We start from the raw sequence: 21,332 nt of genomic DNA, 5'->3' as shown, positions 1-21,332 counted from the left end.
AAGAGCGGCCTGATTTATTGCATTCGAAATGAAAGCTAAAACTTTGTTTATGAAACTTTTTAAGAAAATCATATTTTTTTTCATTGCCTAATTTATCATATTCATAAGTTGCATAGAGCCCAACATCAAATTTGTTTGAAAAAGGTAGTTTACAATAATTTCAAAAAACAGAAGAATTACTTTCCATGTTTACATTTTTCAATGGCTCACTAGATATTGAAGTATATTTTGTATCAACAGAAAGTATAGTAGAGCTTTTAATTTAGGCGGCGAAGATCTTAAACAAAAATTGTTTTTGCAGAAAAAGATGAGTTAATAGTTAATTAATTAATTTTAAGTTGCTTTCTTTTTTTAAAGGAAGTACTTTTACTTGACCCTAATATCTCTGCTTCTTGAGTATAATCTCGAAACAAGATAGTAGAATTATAAATAGCTACCTGATTTGTTTCAGGTAATTTAACAAGTAATTCAATTGTATTTTTTAGATAAATTTGTTAAAGATAATAGAGGCACAAAATGATCTCTGTTTACTGATATATTAGAGGCATGTTCAAATCCTGTTTAATAACTGAAGAGCAACAAAGAATGTGTACCTTTTTCAAGAGTTTTTAACACGTGGTCTAATAGTGAAATTAAAAAATATGTTATCAACATCCTTCTCCGACTTTTTTTGTATCATGCAATTATTTGTAAAATAATTGCAAGATTTGAGTAAAAAACAGCATTTGTATAAAATTCGTTAGCCATCTAAAATATTGTCACAAAGATTCATTGTCAATTAGCGACATGGAAGAAGCATTAAATAAACAGTTTCAATTTGATGACGTTCTAATAAATTAAAAAAAAATTAAAATAAATGATTTAGCAAAAAATAACTGGTTACTGTAATTTTGATTCTTATTAACTATAAAATCTTAAAAGTTTCTAATAATTTCCAATGTACCAATAGTATAAATATTACAAATAGTTATACAGAAATGGTTATTTATTTGCTGTTGTTTAAACAAGTAACTAATCTTACTTTTATTAATTAAATGTATAATTTATTTTCTTCAAAAACAAAGATGCTTTTCCTATAACACACAAACATACACACACACACACACACACACACAAACAAACTCTTTCTCTCTATCATACACACACACGCACACAAATGCACACAAATGAGTTTTGTGTGACTTTTATAATTTACGATAATCTTACCAAACAGGTTGAAATTATTCGTTTCCTGCTCGAAATCTCTGAGATAAAGAAAACATAATATGTGAAACTTTGAAGATTTTATGATATACACTTATTATAGCTTTTTTATTAAAAAAAACTTTTCTCTGATACTGTTGTGAATCTTTTCTGCAATATTGAACAATAGCAATTCCTTTTGAGCTTGAACCATATTTTCATCTAAAAGACATTTTAAAACGATTTGAAGCATAGAATCAGCCATAATAATTACTTGTTTACAGCACTTAAGTTTGTGAAACAGCATATATAAAATGAAAAGTTATTTTTCCGTTTTCTAATTCGCAGTAAGAACTTGCGTGATTGGGCTGCACCCTTCAAAGATTTTTCTGATGGGGCTTGTATTCCTCAAAACTTTTTTGATTAGCTTAAGAAACCAACCCAATCTAATGTGCCTTTTGAGGAGTGCAGACCTATCAAAAGCATTTTTGAAGGGAGCAGGCAAATCAGAAAGAGTCATTGCAAAGGTTGTCCTATCAAAATATTACAAAAAAGTAATATTAAAATAGTGCTCTTTAAAAAATGAAACCACTATTTCAGCCCTCGGAATTAGGTTCTGCATTCGGTAATGCCGACCTAACTGCCGACTCAAAAGTGTTTAAGGTCAGCAATTTTTTGCCGACCTCATTTCTATGTTTTATGGTAAGATCTTCATATATAAATATTATGGTAGACCTGAAACCAACCTCTAAAAGATTGAGGTCGGCAAATTATTGCTGACTTCATTTTTCCTTATTCCGAAGGTTGCTGTGTATAAGAAGAAATAAACTATTTAAAAATCTACTTGTTAAGGATAAAAAATGGGACACAATATTTATTTTTTCTTTAAAAATTATTGAAACTTCAGGGATGCTGGAGCAACCTTTGAACTCCTATGGATCGGCTCCTGATTATGTAATACTATAGATGTTAATTGATAGTTATTAGAACCGTTAATTTTTATTAATACTACAATATTTACTGTGTACTTCATTGCTGCGGAGCTGGAGCCAGACTATCTTCAACTAAGCTTTTTTTTAAAAAGCTGAGTTGAAGAAGCTTTTCAGGGAGCACAGAGGGCCAGAATTTACTTTTACTGGACAAAATTCATAATTTATTATTAGGCGCATTTTTACTAAAATTAGAAAAACTAGTTATATAATGCCCGCGAAGGTTTAGCGGCCGTGGCGCAGTGGTTAGAGCGCTTGTTTTAGAAGCAGGAGATCCACGTTCGAAACGATCTCAGGACAAATTTTCGCGTCACAGTAAGGAAGGAGGCGTGAACTTTTTATTTAAATGCACTTTCGCGGTGCTCTGTGACAAGACCGTTAGGTCTTCTTGGGGCACCTAAATAACAAAACAACAAAAAAGTTATTTTTTTCAGCTCATTGCTAAAAAAGTAACTTTTTTTAGCAAATGAATTGTCATTTTATTTTTCGTCACTCATTTTTTTGCAGAGTAACAACATATTTTTGTTATTTACCAGTGCTATATTCATTAAATTTGAACGCACAAGAAGAAGACAAAACCACACGAAGTAAAAGATTATTTATCCACAATGAATCCAAAAAAAAAAAGCACAGGTCCCAACAGCATTCCCACAAATATACTTTTCTTAGCATCAAAAGAACTATTTTATACTATCATCTATCAAAAGAAGTCATCTATTAACCGCTAAAACTAATGAACCGTTTAAATCCAGAACATATCCTGACCTATTTAAAATTGCTAGGGTTATTCCAATCAATATCATATTAAATCGATCAATTTCGACCAATATCACTACTATTCAATATCAGTAATTTGCCAGAAAAATTTGTGTATAAGTTATTAGAAAGTTTTATAAGCCAGCACAATTGTCTATATAAGCTTTAGTTTGGATTTTGCAAAAAACATTGTACTAACCAAACACTCATAGACATAACCGAAACAATGCGCAAAGCTTTAGACAATTATACATTTACTTGCAGGGTTTTTATTGACTTACAGAAGACATTTGATACTGTGGATCACGGAGTTCTGTTATCAAAGTTACATCATTATGGTATCAGAGGAGTTTCTCATTCATGGTTTAAGTCATACATATTGAATCGTTCTTCATTTGTTACAGTTTCAGATATCTCTTCTGATACCAAATCAATATCTGTAGGTGTTCCCAAGGTTTCATTCTTGGCCCTCTTCTTTTTCTTATCTACATTAATAATGACCTAAATTCATGCACTAAGTTCTCAAAAACATATCATTTTGCTGATGACACTAACGCCCTAATTACTAAAAAATCACGTAAAAAAATAAATCAACACCTTAATTACGACTTGGACTGCTTGGTTTATTATTTAGAATCCAATAAAATATCCTTAAATGTTACAAAAACTGAAATAATTCTATTTAAACCACACTCTGTAAAACTTCATAAAAAATAAATATCAGAATCAGTGGCCAAAGAGTTAAATCTTGTTAGTCAAATAAAGTGCTTAGGAATAATGTTAGATAAAAACTTTTCCTTCACACACTAATTGAAGAAGACAGCACTTAAACTCATCCGTGCAAATGATATTTTGGTACACTCATAGACATATAGTGTTATAATCAACTCGCATTTGCTTTATGGTTGTCAGATAGGGGGAAAAATCATTCAAAGTATACAAAGATCATTGAAAACCTTCAAAACAAACTACTTAAAGTAGTTCATTTCCAATCGATTAGATTTAACTCTTCGATTTATCTCTCAAAAATTATGAAGCTAAAAGATCTAATATTCCTATTGAAATGCACATTTTTATGGGACAGTTTGCATAATAACTTACCAATAAGCTTCGATACTTATTATAAATTTGTTAACAAAAGGTATTACCATAGATTAGCATTGTGTAACAACCTTGTAATACCTTTAAAACAAACACTGAAGTATGGCATTAACTCAATTAAATATCAATCCATTAAATCATGGAATTATCTTCCCTTTAAAATCAAGACAACGTATCTAAAAAAAATCAAGGAATCAAAAAAAAGGAAGTAAAGCTTTACACACAGAAGAACAACACAGCAGAAGCTTTAATAAGTAAAGCTTTTGCTGTGTTGTTTATCTTAATAATTGTTTTTCCAGTCGTTTTGACCTTATTCTTTATACCTGTAAAGCTCAAGTTATTTTTGCCTTTTTTCTTAAATAACATGCTATTGCTGATGTTCTTGTTACTGTATTGTTATTATTCCATTTAAGTGCCTGTTTTTTTTTAAATAGTGTTATTTTTTTGTTTTTTTGTTTTTGTTTTTCAAGTTCTTTTTTTATTATTTTTAGTGTTATTGCTTTTTTTTTGTTGTTGTTTTTTTATTATTATAATATTATTATTATTCTAATATTCTTGATATTATTATATATCTACTAGTAACGTGTTATATATTTGGTCAAATTTACAGTGAATATTTGTAGGTCGTCACGTTTTTGTCAGTTAAATAACTGTTTGTAACTGATCCTAACTTTTCATTTATTAAAAAAAGCGAAATAAACGGTTGATTGATTGATTTGGTGGGTATTCACTTCTGCCTATTTTTTGGCTAAAATTTTTGCGATAAGTTTTAAAATCTTTGTTTCTTGCCTCTTGAACTTCTTCAGACGTAAGTCCTATGGGCAATGCAAGTCTTTAAATTTTGTCATGTCCATGTATCAATATATTTTGCGCAGATTGAGCTAGATTATTTATTTATTTCATATTATTTATTTTTTCCTCAGGTATACCATATAAAGATTGATTGTGAAAAAAAAAAAAAGAAAATAAATATACAAAATTATAACGTATCAGATTGATAAAGGGATATATATGGAGTAACAAAAAAAAAAGAAAAAATGTATACAAAATATTTCGTATCAGATAGACAAAGGGAATAAGGGGTAAACAGGTTCTATCTGTTGACCAGCATCGCACCACTTCTTTATCTATGAGGCTGACGTAGATGTATTCATAATACATTGTTTCCAGTTTAGGATGTTGAATGATGGATCTTTTTGAATCAATGTATGGGTTTAGTTTGTTTCTCTGTTTTTATTACAAAAATATCAGAGTACTAACAATGCCATGTTGCGCATGGATGGTGTCCCTGTTTGTACTTTTGGTGAGCATTGGCGAGACCATATTTGGAGCCTTTTGTTACAGCTTAGGTTTTATTAATAATAATGTTGTTATTGATGACTTTTATGCTCTTCACACTAAATGGCTTGATTATAAGCGGTTACAAAGGACTTCAAATGTGACCTTGAAAATGCACACCAAAAGTACGAGCAGAGACACTATTCATGCGCAACATGGCAACTGTTAGTACTCTGATTTTTTACAGCTGTTGATGAGATCAGCTTATCTGAGAGCTATCACAAAGTTCAAGAAACCTGACTACCAGCCAGCTTCAGAAAAATAAAACTGAGTTTTCAAGCTGTGCCCTCATTAGCAGATAAAAGAATAAGTTGCCTAGTCATAAAACAAGTTAAACCCATTCAATGAGTCAAAAAGATCCAGCATTCAATATTTCAGTGTGCTGCTGCAATTTCCACTTTACCTATTACCAAAACAATTTTTTGAAAATAGATGTCTATTTACTATTGATTGAAACCATTGTAAAAAGGTTTTGTCAAAAGCCCAAAGCCCGCTATTCTTAGGCCTAAAAATCTTTTATTTTATCTCAAAAATCAGGATCCTGAGACTTTTGGATAATCTTTAACAGCAACCATAATAAGTGCAAACATATTAATCCACCTCTCTTGCAAGGTTCAAATTTTATCATCTCACCTAAAGACAAATCTGAATTGTTTGCAAAGAAATTATCACACCCTACCTGATAAAGTCGACAATAGGTTAATCTGTTGCTTGACATTTGTATCCCTCCAGTTTCTATATGTAAAGTGATTTCCTGCTTAGACTCTTCTACAGCTTATGGTCCGGACAACATACATGTTATAGTTTTGAAGAGGTATTCTCCAGAGCTGTCGTCTATACTATCAAAACTATTTAACAATTGCTTATCTTGACTCCAGTCTTCTGGAAAGCGGCATCTGTTATCACTATTTTCAAAGATTTTAGAGAACAATCTGACTTGTCTAACTACCGCCCCATTGGCCTTCTTCTTATCATTCCTTCTATCAATTAGCAAACAGTTTATCTCTCATCTTAAATCTAATAACTTTCTGATCATTAATTTAGTTTTCGATCTTCTTGTTCTACTGTTGATTTGTTAACGGTTATAACTGATATGTTTCATTAAGCCAGCCCTTAGACACTAGATAATCGGTATTGTATAAGTCGAAACCGAGAAGAATGGTCTCGTATCGCGTGGTATCGCTTATATACTAATGTCAATACTATCAGCATAGGTTCGATACCACTCGATACCGAGAATGAAGGTCTCGTATTGTGTGGTATTGCTTAAGTTCCAATGTCGATACTATCAGTATCGCTTCAATACCAAACAATACCGATAATAAAAAGAATCGTATAGTATCGCATGGTCTCGAATCGAGACTCTCAATAAAACAAAAAAACAAAAAATTAAAATGTGACTTAATGAATTTTTTATTAAATACAAAATACAAGTACAATTGCTTTTTAGAGATTTAGTTATTGTTTTTTAATAATCTACAATACTTTGGCTATTGTCCATTCGTTGTTTTTACCTTTAGGATTTTCTTCTATTAATATTGGCAAAGATAAGTCTGATTCATGTTCTTTATCAATTTCATTTTCTTGTTCGATGGGCCATTTTTTAGTGTAATTTTCAAGAGCGAAATAGTTCTGCACTATAAATACAAGCTTATCTGCCTTGTCACTATCAAGATTGTATCTACGACCAGTGATGACAAGCCCAGAAGCAGAAAATGCTCTTTCAGATGATGCAGAGGTTGGTGGAGTTGCCAACCAAGATCTTGCAACACCCGAAAGGATAGGAAGTTCCGCTGTATGCTGCTTCCACCATGCTCAGGTGTCAGTTTTTCCTGCATTTTTGGATCTTATTGTTTTTTGGTATTTTTCAATTTCAAGTTTAATAGGAGGGTTTTCGTGTATATGATGTGAATTAGTATCTTCCTTATACTTTGCTAAAATAATATTGTACTCATTTTCTTCCCAGCCTTGTGCATTATCAGCGACGGAATCGTTACTACAGTTGTTATTACTGGAGCTTGAGACAGACAATGAAGAATTCTCAAAGTATTCTTTGGTTGTGGGATGGTTTTCAACCAGTTTTTGAATATTTTCATCGTCAACATTAAGAAGATATCTACACAAAAATGGATGAAGATAATTTCCTAGTGCAAATGCGGGTAATTTACGGCTTTTGTCTGAGAATCTCTTATTTAGTTTTGATAATAAGTTCTCCAAGAATTTTTCTACTAATTTGTTGTTTCCATTAGTAACATAATTATTTTTTTCTTTCTCGATGAAGTTGATGAGTGCTGTTACTTTCCACAATGACATGTCAATTCGGATCTCTGCGTAAGAAGATAAAAAAACTGATAATTCTTTAACAGATTTAAGCACTGGAACAATAGCTTCAAAGAGTAGGAACTGTTCATCTGTAGGTACGGTTTTCTTCCAATCATCAACTTCTGCATCGCGTAAGTATATGAGTGGAACCTTCAGTCAAAGCATGACGTGCAGCATATCGTAATGGCTGTTCCATCTCGTGGTTACTGTGGAGGGTATTTTGAGATAACTCACATCTAACCTAGAACAAGCATCTTTCAACAAAGCACTGAAGGCTGTCGATTTATGAAGCCTGGTAGTAAGTGAGTTGGCTATAAGAAAAGCATCTTTCAGTTCCGGGGTACTCTCAACTGTTCTTTGAAGTGCAGTGTTGAGTTTGTGATCACTGCATGCAACAGAACCTTCTTCTTTAGTTATTAAAGACACACTGTTGTTTAGAGCACATGCCATATTTGATGTCTGATCAATAACACACAGTTTATTGGGTATTTTTTTTAATGATTCAGGGTATGAGAGTGTGTTATCAAGTGCTTTTGCAATGTTGATATCAGTGTGTCGCTCTTTGAATAGGCACACTTCTAATGTAAATTTCTTTAGGGCAAGGTCTGGCGAGATATAATGTAATGTCACGGACATGTATGAACCATTTGCCCTTGATGTCCAGTGGTTGGTGGTTATGGCAACCTGATTAAGATCTATGAGCTCTTTTTCCATAAATTCATGCATTACTACCTTCAGTGTATGGTAAAGCCGAGGGAGTTTATTTTTTGAGAAAGTCGTTGAATGTTTTATTGTGGAATTTGGTAATATTTTGTTCTTAAACCGTGTAAATAAAATATACAAAAATGTAAACGTATATAAAATTAAAAAGGGGATTTAGTGAATAAGCAATCAACGGAAACTCGATTTAAACATCATGTAGCTCAAATAAGTATTTGATAGCACTTGTCAATGTTTGTCAATCATTAGTTAGAGTGCAGTAAAAAAATATTTTTTTAATAGATTTTTCTTTTAAATATATGATCTTTAAAGTATTACTGAGATAACATGCTACGACAAGTTTATGCAACAAAATTCTTTTTCTCATCTCTGAATATTCTAAAAATACATGAAATATCACACATTTTTAGTTTTATGATTTAAAAATAGCATTTTATAATATTTTAGAATCACATATATAGATTGACATTTAAAATTTGATGCTCAACTTGAGAAACGAGGAAAATCACACTTTTAAGCAAAAGTTCAGTTGATGAAAATTTTTCTAGATGAAGCTTTATATAATGAAGAAGAAGAGGAATATTTACGACATAATACAAACGAGGTAAAAAACGCAGTAGCTTGGGAAGAAAGTCTAACCTTTGCTCTGCCAGAATAGTGTAAGCAGTTATCTACCGACACTGAGCTGAGTTATTCACACTTTGCAGCTAGCTATGCTTTGAAAAAAAAAAAATACGTTACCCAAATTTTTGCATAGATCCGGTATATTGTGAAGAAACTAAGAAATTCTTGATATATTTCGAGCTGCAGAATATGTTGATATAAAATACTGCTAAAAAAGAACCAGATTAAGAAAATTGATGCCAAAAATATAAAAAAAATAAAATCATGAGATGAGAAATAGAACTGAATTATCTGGAATCACACTTCAGAAATGAAACGCCTAAAAGTGAAACCAGCATTTGAGGAAATTAAGGAATACCCAATAATTACAAGATGCGTTCATAGTCTTTTGTATGCCTGTATCACAAGCAAGAATAGAGAGGCTATTTTCTACATTTAAGTTCATATCTAGTGATCATCGTTTTTCACTCATGATATTTTAGATCTTTCTTAAATTTTTTATTTTTTTATTTATTTTACCAGGAGTCACTCCAGCGTTGTCCCGGAGCTAGAGTTGGAGATTAATGGAGTCTAAAACCAGAGCCAATTTTTCTGAATTAAACTGCTTAAAAAAATTTAAATTTTCTTGAATTAAACTGTTCGGAAATCCGAAAAGTTTAATTCAAACATGTAATCTGCCGAATAATTTATCAGGTGACGTATTAGAATTTGACTGATCACTTTTTTTTTAATGTTAAGGTGTTAAATATCAGATTCACAACATATTTAAGCACGAGACTTAAGTTTTTAAACTATTGAGTTAGCTTGCTTTAGAATCAAGAGGTCTAAGATTCATAGCCAGAGCTCCACTAAATGCGACATTAGTAAGGAAGGAGGCTTAAACTTCCTAGTTAAAATGCTCTTAAACGGTGCTCTGAAAACAAAACCCTCAGGTCTTTTTCCAGCTACTTAATAACCAGATTAAAGTATATATATAATACAACAACAAAGTCATAAGTGATCTAATCAAAATAAAAATTTCCAAAAATAAGTTTACCCTATAAAGATGTTTTATACATTAAAAAAAAGGATAAAAATTCTTTTTATATATGGGTTTAATTTTCTTAAGATTATAACTTATAACTCAGCGAGCATTGGTTGGTAACTTACGATTTTGTTGGTAACTTACCTGCTAATATTTTAACTGCTAAAGTAACAGCAAATAATCAATAATTGTAATCGTTCGTTAAAATTTTCTTTACTATCAGCATTTAGTTTTTATAAAGGGTTGGTTTGTGCAGATAAATAGGAAGGTTTTTTGTGCAGATAAACAGGATTGTTTATCTACACAAAAAACAATTCATCTTGATTTCTATATATTTTCATTGACAATATTATTTAAGCAGGCTGCAATTTCACAAAAGGCTTCAAATAAATGACCTTTAGACACTTTTATTCTTATACTTATTATTCATATTGTGCAGTTGCATTAAATTTAAAAGTTTCCGAATTTAATGGAAATATGCGGAATAAGAAACAATTTTTGTTGTTGCAAAATCTTATAAAATCTGGTACAAGTACGATACAAAGATTATTACGGTTTCGTCACATTATTGGTGACGAAAACGTCACTATCATTTCAGTCAATATCACTTCAACAACTTAATTATCAATTCAACAACTAATTGATATTCTTTCAATAACTAGTTAATATCAGTTAAACAATTAGTCAACATCATTTCATCAACTTTATTAAGTAACATTCATCATAAATTTGCGACAATTTCTTTTTGTAAAAATTTTAACACGAATTTGATCGCATTATATCACTCGATAATTCATCAAACCCGCATTTTATCACAATATTACTAAATAATTTATCAAACCCTGTTGCCTTTTTTTCATTTTTAAAAAACAATTGCTTACCCAAGGTTGGTTCAATAGATTTTTAACTATTATTTGAATTATCAAGAAGTAGTTTTTTCTTCTATACCTTGACGGTAGGTAGTAATATTAAAGTTTTCGACCATCCCTCCAACCTGCTTGAAACTTACGTTTCCTCGTTTAGCTAGAGGTTTGCAATTTTTTTAAAGAACGTTATTTCGATCGGGAACTTACGAAATTATGAAAAACATCCAGAATTTTTTTGTATGACAGTATTTTTGCTAGGTTTACATTTATAATATAATTTTAAACGTAATCCCGACATAAATTATAAATTATATAATTTATACTTATTATTTTTCATCTATTCAATTTTTTAAAGGGACTAATAACGTATATTTACAATTTTTATTTCTTCGTAAATGTCAAACTCTACAAAAAGAATTCCAGCTCAATCTTTTTTTCACTTCAGCTCGTCTAAAATACCTTTTTGAGATTTTGTAAACGGTTAGTCTTAATTCCATGTCGTAATATTGCCACTTTTTTTTTTTTTTGTACTTTATATTTTGCTAGTCACGTTTCTAAATATTTAAAAACTTTTCCACAAATTGTCACTGTATTTGTTGTTTTTATGATATTGAGTTTAACAAAATAAAAAATAAAAAAATTAAAAAAGGTAAGATAGATCGTCGTTAAAAAAATGCATGTCAAAATTCGTTCAAATGGAGTGAAGAAGATCACTTTTTTTATGTATTTTAAGGAAATTATGTATTTAATATTATAGCTGTATGTATTTACTGCAGCTGTATGTATCAATACCTACAAAATATCTAATACTAAAAATTAACATTTCTTTAAATTTTATTCATTAGATAGTTTAATCAATAGTGAGACAATATTTAGGACATTTTAGAAAAAAATAATTTAAAGCAATAAAAAAGTTTTTTTATTAAAAACTAAAAAATAAAAACATTTCATTCAAATATCTCAATCATCTCAAAGTTACAGTAACAATATTTTAAAGTAACAATTGCAACTATTAAAGTTCAATCACGTCGTTTCATGTTGACTAGTTTTCAGCAGGCGACTCATACTTTGATTTTATGTGATTCCACAATTTCTAAAAAAAAAAAAAATGTTGTTAACTATTTTCGGCATAAAACCATAAAAATGCGTTTAATATTTTTTCAATTTGTAGAAATTTCAAATAATTAAGTTTTTTTTTTTCTTCTCTGTTTATATACGAAGAAAAAAGCTTAGATTATTTAGTAAATAAAACACGAGGCTATGACGGTGAGAATCTTTCTTCCTCTCTCTCTCTTTATTTCTCCTTTATTTGTGGATGGCCCTTAATGAGATATTAAGGGCCATCGACAAATAATGTCAGTAAATAGAGGGGAAAGGGGGTGCTTAGTTTGACAACAATTGACAATTGGGAAAAAGGGGGTGGGTGTTGAGACCAAAACAATGTTAATGTTAAAAAACAGCCTGAAATACAAGTGACGTTTTCGACATTAAAAAAAAAAGATTTGGATGTGCATCAATCAGTTTTTTTTTTGAGATTTTTTTTCTGGAGTTGCTATATAATGGTTTCTGACACTAAATATTGACCAATGATATTGGTCAATAATCAGCAATTTAAAACAAAATTTTGCAAGTGTGTGTGGGTGAGCGCAAAAAGACTTGAGCACGAAAGCGCTGGCTAAATGGAGAAGACTGACACACACACACACACACACACACACACACACACACACACACACACACACACACACACACATATATATATATATATTTAAACAAGTTTAAAATGTATTCTACAAAATAGAGTGCTCAATGTTATGACTGACATATAAACGGAAAAAAAACACATACTGAAACTTTTTAGTCCCTGTGTAATAAGGTTAATATATATACTAAGGAGGTAATCCACTGTTATTCAGGGTGGTAACCCTCCTACAAAAGACATCAAGAGTTAATCCATTGTTATTCAGCGTGGTAGCCCTCTCATATATTTATAAAAAATATTTAAAAAAAAAGCATGGAATTTGACTATGAATGCTTAGAAGAGCCAAATTGGCCAACAATTACTATTGCATCTGCTGAAGTTACCAAAAATATGCATAAATGGTGTGGCAAAATATCATATATCGTTTCTGACCTTTTAAAACGGTTTAAAATTCTTGAAGATGAAAAGATAAATGTCTCAATAGCAACATCAAATAAACCAACAACAATATTCACATATGCACAAGCAACATCAATTCAGCAAAATCAATCAAAACCAAAAGAAACTGAAGTGGTAATGATGGCAAAAATTACAAACGAGTTTAATAATAAAAAAAGAATCGAAAACAACATCATTATAAGAGGGGTAGCTGATCATACTACTTTAGACAAACAAATTAATGAAGAAAATGATAAAAAAACCATCGAAACATTACTAAAAGCAATAAAAACAAGATTTTTTAATAACAAATACAAAAAGAATAATTCGACTAACTAAAAATACTAAAAGACCAGAAGGACCACCTAACCTCATCTTAGTTGAATTGGAGAACAAAGAAACTCAAAATTTTTTAATTAAAAATTCCAAAAAGTTAAATGATAATATAAACTTCAAAAATATCTTTATTAACAAAGACAAAACTGCAAACGAGAGATTGTTCGACAGTGAACTCAGAAAAGTTAGAAATACTAGAAACGGAGCACTTGCTCATGAAGTTGAGGGAAAAAATGGGAGGCAACAATACAATGTGCACAATGGAAAAAAATATTATTGGGGTATACGATTAGGTGAACTCAAATAGATTGAAATCAAATCTGCATAAATTACATATAAAAATTAAATGATCCTCTACATTAAACTTGGGTATACAAAATGTTCAATCTGCTAAAAAAATCTGCTATCATTCGTGATATAGTGCATAATAATTCTCTAGATATTTTTATACTCACTGAAACTTGGATAAAGTCAGACGACCCTACTGCAATTCAAGAAGATATGGCCTTAACAGGCTTTATAACGATTCAGTACTGTCGATCAGATCATCGTAGAGGAGGCGTTGCAATAATATACCAGGACAACTTAAATATCAAACCACTCTCGTTATTGTCTACCTGCCTGTCTTATGAACGTATATCTGCCAAACTAAATCTGGCAAATAATATCTACAATATTATTGCTATTTACCGATCAAATCCAATCATTCCAACAAGTATTTTCTTTTTCGAATTATCTGATCTCCTAGAAGAACATCAAACATTATCTGGAGAAATACTTCTGTGGTGACTTTAACTGCCCAGGTACTACTCCAACAACCTGCAATCCAAGACTTGCTGAGATTCTAGAGATCTACAAAATGATACAAAGAGTTCAATCTCCAACTCGCATATCATCTACTACAGGTATAGCCAACTTGCTTGATTTAGTAATAAGTCGACATGATGACAATTTAATTTTGCCTTATAGTGATTACATCTGGATTTATGAATTGATGGCAATTCATAAATCCAGATGTAATCACTATAAGGCAAAACTAAATTTAGCTTATGGTAATCAGAATGAAACATGGAATATTGCCAAGAAATTACTACATTCAAATAGTTCTAAAACTAAAAACACAATACCAGAAGCAAAATGCAATATAATAAGTCAATATTTCATACACAAACTTGAAAGTATAAAAAATACTATCCAGGAAAGGCTTACAAAAAACCCAAAATCTAAATTCATCTCAGAGTTACATCCCCGGTAAATATTTTTACAACATTTGGTACAGTCACACCTACAGATGTGTCAAAAATAATCAAAGCTCTCAAACCTAAGACATCGCCACTTGATATTATTCTAACATACATCCTTAAATCTTGTTCAGAACTTTTCAGTCCAATTATAGCTCACCTTGCTGACCTCTTATTCAAATCTGAAATTTTCCCAGCCTCATAAAAAGTTGCTCAAATAACACCAATTCCCAAAAATTCAGGACTAGCAGAATTTGATTCATCAAATCTACACCCAATATCAAATCTCAATACAATTTCCAAAATTCTTGAAAAGCTTGCATTATCTCATCTACTTCAACACGTTAATCAATTAACTTCAATACTTTACAATCTGGTTTTAGATCGAATCACTCAACCGAAACAGCACTATTAAAGATATGCAATGACATCCTGCTAAACATTGATGATGCTTTGAACACTATTCTCCTATCTCTGGACATATCTTTAGCAATTGATACAATTGATCACAGCTTGCTGATTTCCCGTATTAAAGATGAATTTGGTGTCACAGATATTGCACTAAAATGGCTGACATCATACTTGCACTCTCGAAAATCTTTTGTTTCTATTGGATCAACAAAATCTAGACTAATAGCAAGTTCAACAGGAGTACCACAGGGTAGTGTATTAGGCCAATTTCTATATTCCATGTTTGTTTTACCTATATATCGTATTATAGCTAAACTCGGTACCAATTATCATCAATATGCTGATGATACCCAACTTTATACTGTCATCAACCCAGGCATTGATAGTATTAATCAAATCAATGTGTGTGCTGATGCAGTAACAAAGTGGTTTCTAGAAAATGGACTTCTGCTCAACCCAAATAAAACAGAAGCTGTTTTATTTAGATCTAGAAAACAAATTAGCAAGCATAAAAATGATTCAAAAATTGTTTTTTCTGGAACAACACTAACTACGATAAATTCAGTAAAAATCCTTGGTGTCACCCTAGATTCATCGCTTTCTATGGACAAGTACATAAACAACACTATTAAATCCTGCAATTACCATATTCATGCACTTCGTCACATTTGTCCATGTCTGACTAAAGAAGCTGCAAATACAATTGCATGTGGCATTGTTAACTCTCAGCTTGACTATTGTAATAGTCTTTTATCTGGTACTTATCAAAAAAATATTAAAAAAATCCAACAAATTCAAAATAGCTTATCTTGAATCATTTTCCATTCTCCTATTCATTTAAATTCAGAAATATTGCTGAAATCTCTTCATTGGTTACCAATAAATCAAAGAATAATCTATAAGATATCAGTTATCACATATAAAATTTTATTATCTAAATCTCCTGTATATTTATTTGAATTCCTAGAAGTCCGAACTTCAAAACAAAATACTAGATCATTAGACAGTTGTAAACTTATATGTCGTCAAGAAAAACATCTCTGGGCTCAAATTCTTTTTGTATGACTGCACCTTGAATTTGGAATGATTTATCTATGAACACGCGAAACTCAACCTCTTTAGAAACATTTAAAAAAAGACTAAAATATGAACTTTTTACAAACGCTTTTTCAAACTCATAGCCAACTTGTTTTTGTACTTCTGAATTACTTCATCACTATTGTCATTGTTGTAAATAATGGCACTTTAATCTCTAACTATTATTATTATTATTATTATATATAAATCTTATATTTAATTTAGTATTCCGAATAGAATTCGGAGTTTCTCACTTAGAAGGCAAGCCTATATGCCACTAACACATTGGTAGTGGTTTATATTAGTCATATACATTAGTCATATAACTTTAATATATATAAAGTTCCTTTATATTTTTATATATAAAGGAATGAAAAATAAATTAAAATTTGCTTGTTCAAACAATCAATGAATAATATTTTTAGTATTAATTTTCCTAATTAAAAATATTACGTTCAAACCAGACTGATGCAGGTTGATATTGTGTAGTTTCCAGCTCTCAAAAGTGGAGTGGAAACAAGATGAATAGACAGTATAAATGATTTGTTAAAATTCAATTTCAATTGAAAATCTGAGATTTTAAATCTATGAAAACAAATGCAAATTTATAAAAACTCTTCTCTGGCTTGCATGACATCATCATATTTTAGTATTGTTTATTGAGTCATTTTGGAAAACTTTATTTCAAAAACAGACAACAATTAATGCTATTAAACATTTAAAAACTATTAAAATCAAGTTGCTTCACTAAAAAAATTTCCCTCTGGCAACTTCCATTAGGTCCCTTAATATCAATAAATCTTTCTTAAAAAACTGAAAACAGCATTAAACTTTAAAAAGTAAGATTTAAGTATCATGCATAAGAGATTTATAAGATACTACAGAATTAAAAAATTTCTTACAGACACAGATGTATTTTTATAACTTAGAAGACAATGGAAAATGTTTTAAAAATCTTTTGCCGGAAATTTAATATTTATATATTATATATGAAATTTTATATATATATATATATATATATATATATATATATATATATATATATATATATATATATATATATATACAATATATCTATAAATATTATATATTATATATATATATATATATATATATATATATATATATATTATATTATATTATATTATATTATATTATATTATATCATATATATATATATATATATATATATATATATATTTATATATATATATATATACATATATATATATATATATATATATATATATATATATATATATATATATATATATATATATATATCATTATATACATACTATCATTCTTATACAATGATATTATTTATTAACATATTTAAATATCTAGTGTGTAAATAATATTGAAATATTATTTACACACTAGATTTTTATAACTTTTCCATCAATTTATCTAATGAAAACTCATAAACTAATTAAGCACCTATTTTCTTTCAAATTTTTTAAATATTTTGACAAATTTATGAACTTAACTTACCCCTTGATTTCTTCGTTCCCATATACCATCCATTAAAGGGTCAAAAGTTCTTTCAAAAAGAAAGGCTCCAATAATTATAGTCACAGCAAATGTTGAGGATCTCTTAAAAAGCAAGTTATAAGCTTTTGTGAATACTGGAGATGTAACCATTTCTATCTTGAATATTTAATTTATGCTATTAGATTGCAATTTTTGCCAATGAAATATTGTTATAGGCAGTGTCTACTCGTCCGGCGACCGGAAGAATATCAGTTACACTTGTTGCGCGACTAGTTAAAACGTAATTAAAACAAAAAATATTCAAACAATACTGGGAACCCCCTTGCCAAGTACTCCCCCCCCCCCCCCTTCTTCTGGCGAATTAATGGTGGTATAAATATATATAGGTATGAAGCGTTATAAAGTACGCATTTTACTTACGAAATGGCGACTTCAACTATAAGTCTGCTGTACGTATAGGTGACTTTACGCTTAACAAAATCTTCAATCATTTAAAATACTTTAATGGTTTTTTAATATTGTTTATGCAGCGTTTAATTACATTAAGTTAATTATTGTAAAAAAAATTATTTTGCGGCACATTAGTTTGAGCGTCCATACCGGTCAAACGGTATAAAATTACGTCTGGGTACGGCACTGATAATAGATTTTAGTATAAAGAATGTGGAAATGGAAAATAGCAACCGTAGTGTACTGGCTTCAGAGGTCCGTGGACAACCAGGGACTACGGCTTTGAACGTTCAAGCTGGTTTCGGCCTCATATGCATCATTGGGAAGAAAAGACACACCCTGTAAATATCCATGGCTAACATCACCCGAAAGGACCGAACAAATCCTTTTAGATGGGCATTATATAGACCTAGTGTGAACATTTAGAGCTGTTTTTGAAATCTTTTAACTACGTCCGAGCCATTTTTTTCATTTTTAAGTTATATAGTGAAAATAACCAAAATCCAAGATTTTCCAAAAAAATAAACAGCTCAAAATCATAAATTACAGTGATTTTTTTAAGTTGTGGTATATAGAGATCATAATAAAATAATTTTAAGTCATTTCAAACATCCCAGAAGGTCAAATAATTATTGGAAATTAAAAAAAATGAATTTCATTTGAATTTAGTTACTTTGTAATGACTAAGCATCAGCAATGATTTTATGTACATGTACGCATGCACACACGCACGCACGCACGCATGCATGCACTAACTTTTCAAATTAAAAAGGGTTAAAAAGGTTACCTTCCCTGTCATCCCCCTTCCATTGGCATGAAGTACACAATAAGATTATGTACACAAAAAAATTGTGTACACATAAAGATTATCATGAAATTTATGAAATAAAAAACATTCATAATTATTTTTCCTTGTTGAATGAAGATCATTTTTTAAAATAAAGACATAAAGCATCAAAAATGCCAAATAAAGCAAAAACATATGAAGAATGCAGAAAGTCTGTTTGTTTTCTTTGCATGAGGAAAGGAGACCGAGAGTTAAATGACTTTATCATTGGAAGAATTCACAAATTGTTGAAAACAGACATTGACTTTGCAGATGAAAGAGTCCCACAGGCTATTTGCAATGCTTGCCGAACTCTCTTGCAAAAAAGAGATGCTGGGGACATGAGTGTTTCACTTCCTGCAATCTACAACTTCTCTGCAATCATTGTCAAGCCTTTGACACGAACATCTGGTCCATGTGACTGCCTCATTTGCCAAATAGCAAAACTCAAGCTCAACCAGAAACATCCCTTGGCACCAAAAGAACAGAACAGAAACCTTGACCAAGGTGAATCTTCTAAGCCTGGCCCTTCACCAAAGTCCCGCTTACAGTCATCAGAGAAAAGATGCGCACAATATTTGTCCATTCTTGCAAGAGGTTTCAGACATTCATGCACAATCGGAACAAGACACCAAAACTTGCAAGCATTGGTCCAGTCAGATCCTGTTGGTGCTGAGCAAATTGCATCTGCCATCATCAGCTCGAAGGATGCATCTCCTGGAGGAATTGTCCGGCTGAGTCAAGCAAGAGGAGGGCAGTTATTTCCATTAACACCAGGTAATAATAAACTTCTGTGGGAATCACTTTTACTCATAACTATTGTTGTTGTAATCATTCACAAGTAACAAAAAGTTGTTAAATTTATTTCATTTGCTTTTTAGGCCCAGCATCTGCACGCAAATCAACCAGTTCAACACTTACAATGCAAAGCTTGTTAAATGTTCAGTTGAACACAGGGCTATCCAACACGGGAATGCGACAACTTGCCTCAACACTTAACAAAGCAACAGAAACTCGACAAGTTGAGCCATTTTTCCAGCAAAAGTTTGCTGCTGTAGGAAAATCGTTGAATGATTTCTTTCAACTATCAGTTGTCAACATTTCAGCAGAAAAAGGAAAAGCTGAAGAGAAGAGAACAATCATTCTTGCAAAAATCATTTTGTCAAGCTTGGCATTGATGGAGGAGGATCATTCTTGAAAATGAGCTTAGCAGTTATCAAGGTAACTGATGAAGATGATGAAACAAGAAGTCCTCAACAAAAAAGTCTTCGCTTGCTGACAAGCTCATCTGCCCGAGACACAGGTGTCAAACGGCAGCTCATAGTTGCCATCGCTGAAAATGTTTCTGAAACATATGAGAACGTCAAATTGATGATGAACATCATTCAATTAAATGATGTTTCTTTCTGCATTTCATGCGATCTCAAGATGGCCAACATCATTTGCGGAATTCAATCCCATTCAAGCAAACACCCTTGTTGCTGGTGCAACATTGATTCTGACAATCTCTCAGAATGTGGAACATCCAGAAGTTTCGGATCAATCAAGGAGAGGTTTGAAGCCTATGTTGCAGCTGGATCGGATACAAAATCAGCAAAAGATTTTGACAATGTAATCCATCCACCACTGATTAAAATGGATGACTCAACACTCATTTTGGATGTGATTCCACCAATGGAACTCCATCCTCTTCTTGGAATTGTCAATCATCTATTCAAGAATCTTTCTGAGTTATGGCCTGGTGCCAAAGAATGGCCAACTTTGCTGCACGTTCAGCTCCAGCCATACCATGGCGGACACTTTGCTGGCAATGAATGTCATAAGCTTTTGCAAAACCTTGACATTCTCCAAAGAATGGCAGAAAAAGCTTGTGCCTATCAAGCATTTGGTTTCATTGAAACTCTAAGACATTTCAAAGAAGTTGTCACTTCATGCTTTGGAACAACTCTGCAGGAAAATTATAAAGAAACGATTCAGAAGTTTAAAACTTCTTTCCTATTCTTGCCAATATCGGTGACACCTAAGGTCCATGCTGTTTTCTACCATGTTTCTGAATTTGTAGAAAAACATCAAACCTCCCTCGGAATCTTCAGCGAACAAGCAACCGAAGCAATGCATTCAAGGTTCAAGGTTCACTTGGAGCGGTACAAGCGCATCTCATCCAGAATATGGAAAACAACTCTTCAATTGTGTTGTTGACTATAACAGCAAGCATCTGTAACAAACAACACCTACAAACTCAACTTTTTCAGAAATATATGTTTTGGACTAAAAAAAATTAGAAATTGTAAATTTTAGAATTTTTTGAGAAATTTAAAAACTGTTCTTGGATTATGCATTTTGTGAAGAAAGCTTTTAATTCTAGTCTCAAATTTGCAATATGTAAGAATCTGTTTATTTTTTATCATAAATATTGTCCAGACCAAGCAAGTTGT

General features: G+C 31.0%; 1 long non-coding RNA gene across 1 annotated transcript; it reads right to left on the bottom strand.

Moving 5' to 3' along the window:
• Positions 1 to 11,867: 11,867 nt before the first annotated feature.
• LOC136085938 (uncharacterized) lies at positions 11,868 to 17,867 on the bottom strand. The gene is made up of 2 exons (XR_010641274.1): positions 17,622 to 17,867; positions 11,868 to 12,015 (listed from the first exon to the last, which is right to left on the bottom strand). It is a non-coding gene; the product is annotated as an uncharacterized LOC136085938 (long non-coding RNA).
• Positions 17,868 to 21,332: the final 3,465 nt, after the last annotated feature.

This window comes from Hydra vulgaris, chromosome 10 (genome assembly GCF_038396675.1).
Source record: "Hydra vulgaris chromosome 10, alternate assembly HydraT2T_AEP".
Taxonomy (NCBI): Eukaryota; Metazoa; Cnidaria; class Hydrozoa; order Anthoathecata; family Hydridae; genus Hydra; species Hydra vulgaris.
This window is presented reverse-complemented; position numbering and strand designations above follow the sequence as displayed.